Source organism: Lathyrus oleraceus, chromosome 7 (assembly GCF_024323335.1).
Source record: "Lathyrus oleraceus cultivar Zhongwan6 chromosome 7, CAAS_Psat_ZW6_1.0, whole genome shotgun sequence".
Lineage (NCBI taxonomy): Eukaryota > Viridiplantae > Streptophyta > Magnoliopsida > Fabales > Fabaceae > Lathyrus > Lathyrus oleraceus.
The window spans coordinates 334,550,438-334,558,733 of record NC_066585.1 but is presented as its reverse complement, the minus strand read 5'-3'; positions in this window follow the sequence as shown (position 1 = coordinate 334,558,733).

Sequence of the window (8,296 nt, the reverse complement as noted above, 5' to 3'; positions counted from 1 at the left end):
AGGACATTGTGGTTTTGATCCCATCCATTTCTTAAATGTTGTCACTGTTTTATGATTTATGGAAGATGATGCTTGTGTGGATGCCTTGAATTGGCTTGTATAAATGTGTCTGGACTTCTTGATTTTCATTGACCTACTTTCTTTTGTCCAATTGAGCTGAAAATTGACATGCTATACATTGAATGTGTCCTGTTTAGGTGTGAATTTTTGTGGAATTAATTGAATTGATTTGATATGCTTTTGAGTGAGATAGTTTTGTTTGGTCTTTTGAAGTTGCAAATTACATGATTGATGTTAAATTGTGCATGAAATGATAATGGTGATGGATATGAGCATGGGACCAATTGCAATTGCTTTTAATTTGTTTGAATGTGATTTTGGTTGGTTTGCACTTGCTGTTTTGATTTTTTTATCCCCTTTGGACCCTAGGCTTGGCCTAGTGGCCTAGTTTCTCACATTTGGTTTGGATTTTCAGGTTGAAATGCAAAAGGCTTAAGGGAAAAAGTGCAAGTTGATTAAATTGAGTTTTGTTTGATGTTGTGAACTAACATTGACTTTGTGTTGTAGGTTTGATGCTTGAGTTTGAGCTCATGGCTTGCACTTGTGTGCATTAACTTGTGTTGTTTGTATAGATTGACTTTTGTTGTTTACTGTTGGTTTGTCTGAGTACTGATGATACTTGATTGATTTCAGGTACATTTAGTCGCTTACAGTTCTTTAAGAACTTGCTTGCTGCTGCTTGGTTTTTTAAACCAGTTGAGGTAGACTCTCTTGTCTCCATGTAGTCTAGAAGACCTGGCTTGTTATTTAGCCAGACAACTGTCTGAAGTCCTCCTTAAGAGGCAATGTTTGTGTTTTGCTTACATTTGTGCCAAGCAGGTAAAGTCCTTGATTAAGGCAATTGGCGGAATCCAAGGGATATGCAATCTATCCCCCGCTATTCTGTTGAGTCGTCCCTCTGCTCACACTGCTTGTGTTGACGCATTGGGACACAAACCCAAGATCTTGTGCTGTCGCACAATCGAGTCAGAGTCTTGAGCGTAGAAGGGTCCCTCCATTCTGGACCCACGCCCCTTTGTCTGAAGCTCTCCCTGGACAGGGATAAGAGCTGTGAAGTCTCATCTTCACTCACCTTTCATCTGCTTCACCTTAGTGTAACACCTCAAAATTTGCCCTCCTCTCTTGGGACTAGCATAACATATTACATTGCATTTGTAGGTCATTAGGCATTGCATATTGCATATCATGTGGTTACATTGTGCAAGCCATTCTCCCAAGTCTTGATCAGAAGATAGGAGGTCATGTGCATGCTGGGGTTTCATTGGACTAATCATTGATCATCTGAGGATGTGGAGGTCCAGATTAGGGTTTTGTGATTCTCAAGGAGATTGGTCTTCATCTTGTTTGAAAGGATACATCATCATCATGGTTTATCATCAGAGGATTCAAGTGTTGAAGCATACACCTTGAGATTAGGGTTTTGACCATTGGTCAACCCTAATCAGTTGCATTGGGCCAATCAGGGCATAGCAAGGAGATGGGGTCTATGATGGATATGGGGATCATCATGTGGTTTTATTGAGCTTATTGAGGCTAGGGTTTCATCCTTGAGCCATTTCATCAGAGGATTGGGGCTCAGATTGATCAATGCATTGCTAGAGTCATCTATCAGTTGAAAAAGTCAACTGTGGTCAACTGTGCTTGATTTTATGGATTTGGAGGTGGGAGAGAGTTGGATACACTTCATTCATGTTGGAACAAGTGTTATTTGACATGGCAAAGCTCAAGAATGGAGAAAATAAAGTCAGGACAAAAATTGCTAAAAATAGAAAGTGACTTGTAATGGAAGTTTCCAAAAATGGAAAGTTTTTGACCACAAAATTACATGTCCAAAAAAGCTTCAAATGAAAATTTGTTCAACATGAAAGTTATAGATCTTGGTCTCACCTTTCCAAAAAGTCCAAGAACTTGAAATTCCCATGTATGGTTGGCAAGTTATGGTCCATTCAATTTCAAAAATGACCCATAATCAAAGTGGCATAACTTTCACATGGAGTGTCCAAATGGGATGATCTTTTTATGAGTAAACTCCATTTAACATGTACTTTCATGGTGCATAATTGGAATTCATCAAAAATGGTCAATGCAAAAGGTCAATTTTTCAAGTGCACAATTAAAAATCCAAGGGCAAAATGGTCCAAGTTGAGAAATAATTGGAATTTTGGCATGGGAGTTTTTGCAACACCTCACATATGCCAATTAGAGATGGTTTGAATTGTCATAACATTTCAAAGTACGATATTTGGTTAAGGCATTTTGAACTTGCACTTGAAATTACACAATTTGGCATAACATAGTGAAAATGAGTTACACAAAACCAATTGCCATGAGACAAGTTGCAACACATCACAAATGGAATTTGGAGAGTGTGTGAGCTGTCATACAGCTGTCATGGGCCCCAGGGTGAAAAGTCCATTTTGCCCTTGTTTAGTAAAATGCATTTTTGCTAATCACATTTCATTTTGGTTAATTCATGATTAAGAGTGTGATTAAGTGGAAGTATAAGAGCCTAATCATAACTAACTTTGGATCAGAATCACAATTTCACAAAATCTCTAACAGTTTTTCCCTCCAATTCTCCAAATTCATCAAGAAATTCATCAACCAAACTCTTCCAATTCTTCACCAATTCACGAAATTCTTTTTGCTTCCTCCTCCAATCATCTTCCTCTTGGACTGTTTCATCAATTCATCACCAAAAACCTCACGAATCTCAACTGTTCATCCTTGGTTCAACTATGGCATTTTGAGATTCCTTCCATTTGAAGCTTCCTCGAGCTAAGACAACTTCTCCTTTCATCTTCCTCGACCTTCATCATCACCTGTTTGAAGCCATAACATCGTGAATCATCCAGAATCACCACTGCCATCACAACAAGGTTAGAATTCGAAACTCACCGTTGCTTTAATTGTGATGTGAGTTTGAAAGATCGTTGCATGTAGATCGTCGTGATGTGCTTAGTTTTGATTATGATTAACTGTAGAGAGAGATATCATGCTTTGAATGTTTGAATGTGAAACCTAAAATGATCGATCCGTGCGCTATGTTAGGAATTAGGTGAAACTAGTTGTGTATTCGTGATCCTCTTGCTTAGACCTTTCCAATGGTTACCTGCTTGTGAATTTTCATGGAGTTTGGATGTTCATGTGTTCTTGCAATTTCTGGAAAGTTGATGATGAATTTCTGGAAAATAGCTTGTTTGATCCGTCCATTTGCCTTTGCTTTTGAATTTTGGTGTTTGGCGCCTTGGTCAGCCAATAGGAACATTTCGTTCCCGCGCCTGAAACGACGCCGTTTTGGCCGGTTTCAGTTTATTTTCAAAAATGCCACTGCTTCATTTATTTAATTAATTATTCTATTTCTTTTTCATTTGTTTTTTCATTTAATTACATGATCTTAGAAAATTCCTATAGGCTTCAAAAATCATCCAAATTGAGTGAAATTTTTTGCATTATTCTCATGAGAATGTGTAGAATTTTGTAGTTATTTTTTAGGATTTTTTGCATGTATGGAAAAATAATGAGCCTAGGGTTTGTAGAATGTGTCACAATTTTGTACACTTTGCCATATCTAACATGAAATGCTCATACTTGTAAAGAAATGATTGAAATTGTTTATGCTCATTCTGGACATGTTGATGGTGATTTCCATGTAAATTTTGTGATTTTTGGACACTTGATGATTGAGATATGATTTTTTGAATCTAGGTGTGACAATTTGTGTCACACCTAGCTAGGTCAACTTTCTGAATTTATTTGCATGACCTATGATTGTTTGATTGAGTTGAAATTTTGTGTGGATGATCATTGATATGTTAAGGTTAACATGTGATTTTTGCTGGAATTTTTGGTTGCATTTTCAATTTGATTGATAATTTTCTTCACTGTTGGTTCATTTTGCAACCTTGTGTGACACATGTTGGTATATTGTTTGTGAAATTCTCATATGGTTTTGGATGAATGTGAAATTTGATATGCTGATTATAGACACATTGTAGGACATCATGCTCTTAGTCCCATTCATTTCTAATATGTTGTCACTGTTTTGTGAATTTTTGAAGTGAATGCATGTGTTGGTGCTATGAATTGGCTTGAATAATTGTGTCTGGATTTCTTGATTTTCATTGACCTACTTTCTTTTGTCCAATTGAGCTGAAAATTGACATGCTACTTGTTGATTGTGTCCTGTTTAGGTGTGAATTATTTGAGGATTTTTGAAATTGTTTTGGTATGCCTTTGATTGAAGTCATTCTGTTTGGACTTTTGGTGTTGTATTTGACCTAGTTTGTGGTATATTGTGCATGAAATGATAATGAAGAATGGTATAAGCATGGGACCAATTGCATTTGCTTTTGAATGGTTTTAATTTGATTTTGGATTGGGTTTGCTTGCTGTTTAGAGCTTTTTATCCCCTTTGGACCCTAGGCTTGGCCTAGTGGTCTAGTTTCTCACATTTGGTGTGAATTTTCAGGACGAAATGCACAATGCTTAAGGAGTTTGCTTCAAGGCAATTTGAATTGAGTTTGGTTGATGTTTATAAACTAACTTGACTTTGTTTTGTAGGGATTGATGCTTGAGCTTGGGCTTATAGCTTGCACTTGTGTACATTAACTTATGTTGTCTGTATAGATTAGCATTTGCTGTTTATTGTTGGTTTGTCTGAGTACTGATGATACTTGATTGATTTCAGGTACATTTAGTCGCTTACAGTTCTTTAAGAACTTGCTTGCTGCTGCTTGGTTTTTTAAACCAGTTGAGGTAGACTCTCTTGTCTCCATGTAGTCTGGAAGACCTGGCTTGTTATTTAGCCAGGCAACTGTCTGAAGTCCTCCTTAAGAGGCAATGTTTGTGTTTGTTTACATTTGTGCCAAGCAGGTAAAGTCCTTGATTAAGGCAATTGGCAGAATCCAAGGGATATGCAATCTATCCCCCGCTATTCTGTTGAGTCGTCCCTCTGCTCACACTGCTTGTGTTGACGCATTGGGACACAAACCCAAGATCTTGTGCTGTCGCACAATCGAGTCAGAGTCTTGAGCGTAGAAGGGTCCCTCCATTCTGGACCCACGCCCCTTTGTCTGAAGCTCTTCCTGGACAGGGATAAGAGCTGTGAAGTCTCATCTTCACTCACCTTTCATCTGCTTCACCTTAGCCCCGCAATGGCAAGGTTAAGAGCGAATACTACCCATGTACAGATGACTTGCTTCGACAGTCAAACCCATTGTTTGAGCCCACTTGATTGGCTATAGTGTGTGCTATGTGAATACTTGCTTGAAATGCTTGTTTTGATCTGTTGATGCTTGTATGCTCGTATGCTTGCTTTCTTCCTGGATAGGATTAGCTTGCCGTTGTGCAAGTAGGTAGAAACCTCAACGTAGGGCAATGATGCATGACAACACTAGGCTCGAGTACAGCTCCCTGGTAGTGTGTCTTCCCTTGGTTTCTGGCTAGGTTTTCTTTCCCTTGAGGGGGAACTACATCGCCCTGATCCTTGTTCCAGACGAGGTATGTAGGCAGGAGACCGTGCGAGGTCTCTCCGGGCACTTTTTTTTCTTTTTGTAGGTGTTTGCTTGTTATCTTGTGTTTGGTTCGGATGCCGATGTAAGTCCAGTGATTGGCTTTCGGGCTCCACGTTTGCCCTTTGGTGTGTGTTTTGGTTTGGATGCTGATGTAAGCCCAGTGATTGGCATTCAGGCTCCATGTTTGCCGGTGTGTTTATTTGCTTGTTTGGCGTGCGTGAGCCGAACTACGGCAGCTCTGATTCTCGTTCCAGACGAGATACGTAGGCATAGGATGCGACGTCCTATCGAGCTCTCTCCCCCTTAACCCCATCTGTGTTGTCTTCGGTGCGTGTGTGTGTGGTGTTTTAGCAACCTTTTCTTTTCTTAGAGCGTGGGTCCCGTCGAGTACGACGGACGTGAGGGGTGCTAATACCTTCCCCTTGCGTAACCGACTCCCTTACCCTTTCTCTTTGGTCGCGAGACCATGCTTTTTCCAGGTTTCTCTGAGCGTTTCCTTTCCCTATCTTGGGATAAATAACGCGCAGTGGCGGCTCTGTGTTGTTTTTTATTTCAGCTCGCCGGTTGTTTTTCGCGGATGCGACAGCTGGCGACTCTGCTGGGGATCACATATGATGTTGACCTGTGCTGGTCCATCTTCCCTAAGTGAGTCCTTCCTAGCGTTTTAGGATAGTTTAGGTTGCTTGTGCCGCTTTATTTATTGCATTTATTATTCTGACTGTGTATATATTTGCATTAATGTCTGCATGCATCATACTATCATGTTGCCGTCCTCTGTGCAGGTGGTTCCTCTGTTTTGGGGTGGGTGTTCTGAGTGGGGCTAAAACCCAGGCCCGAGTATACACCTAGGATTAGTGTGGTCTCACGTTCTTCACATGTTGGGTTGACATGATTGTTGTGACGTGACATACCACAAGCCGGACGAGGTTCTTCTGAGAGGGCTCTTCCTTGTGGAGTTTCCACTATGGTTGAGTTTTATCTCTTTTGGGCTATTGACTTCGGTGACCGATCATTTCCCGGATCTTTGGTTTAGACGATCTCAGGAGAGCTACAATGGCACACCCGAAAGGGCAAACCCATTGAGTATCTTTGCCCGATTGTCGAGACTATTATCCGCCTTAGGATGACATGATTAGAATTTACCTGTGAGGGGAGGGTGATACTTTCAGATGCATTGTTCAGATGGTGACTAATGGTTCCGTTGATCAGAGTCATATTTATAAGTCGGATTTATGGGCATTTCTTGCCGAGACGCCGGAGTGCTGTCCGAGTTATTTATCAGTGAGGATCCGTTTATTTCAGGATTCCCCGGGCCGATTCAGAGGTTGTGGTTATCTGTTCAGTGGATCTGAGGTTGATGATGATGATGGTGTATCTTGTAGTTCCGTTTATTTCGGAACCCTTGAGTGGGATTTGTGGTTACATATTCCTTCAGATGGTTGTGATCAGTCCAGAGATCAGGCTTCAGTGCACCAGATGATCAGATGACTTGGAGGATGGCAACGCATTGTATTCATTCATCAGCATCATCCCATTTTGCATTTATCTGCATCTAACACATGTTTATCCATATGCAGGGACCTTTTTGATCGAGATCCTGGTTGAGAGGCTTCTTAGACATGAGGAGACCCGGTTTGAAGGACGATGTGGCTTACAGTTTCTTTGACCCAGAGATCAGTGTGCTGAAGGATATGATAACATTGATTGCACTTGACCATGTGGGGATGTTCAGAGAGGCATACAGTGGTATTCTGAAGATGGTTTTCAGACTCACTGACAGTAATAGGGACGCCATCCACACTTTTCTCCAGTTTTATGATCCTGGTTTGAGGTGTTTCGTTTTTCCGGACTACTTGTTGGGGCCTTTGATGGAGGACTATGCTGGCATCCTGGGTATTCAGATCAAAAACCAGGTACCTTTCCTTGCCACTAAGGAGGAGCCTGATGTTGGGGAGATCTCTCGTGCTCTTTATTTGAGCCAGGAAGTGATTAGAGGAGGTTTGAAGGAGAAGGGGAATTTGCCCGGTTTTCATCTAAGCCTCTTGGAAGCTAAGGCCAAGTAGTATGCTGCTTTGGGCAATTGGAGGGCTGTCTGTGCTTTGATTGCTGTGAGCGTCTATGGAATCATCTTGTTCCCTAATCAGAAGAATTTCGTGGATATTAATGCCATCCGCTTGTTTGTTCAGAGGAATCCTATCCCCACCTTGATCGGAGATGTCTATTACTCGGTCCATAATCGGAACGAGAAGAGGCGTGGGGGATTGATTCGATGTTGCGCTCAGTTGCTATACAAATGGTTCATGGGATATTTGCCTACCAAGGGTGCTTTTGTTCTTCTTGACCATACTGTCAGTTGGGCGACCAAGTTGATGGGTTTGCGTGCCAAGGACATAACTTGGACTCATATCGATGAGGCGGGACGAGATTTCATTTGTAGCTGTGGGAGTTTTCCTAATGTGCCTCTTATAGGAGTTCAAGGGTGTATCAGTTATAACCCGACACTTCTTAAGAGACAAAGGGGATTTGCTATGGAGGCTCCTCCTCTCGAGTATGAGATTCAGGACTCTTGTTACTTCCCTGTCGAGAGTAACCGGTCAGCATTGGAGAAAGTGTCTGAGGCATGGCGTAATATTCAAAGGAAAGGCAAGATTCCTTTTGGTAGAGCTAATAGTAGGTCTTTCCCTTTGTTTGATGAATGGCTCAGAAGGAGAGTGGAGTTC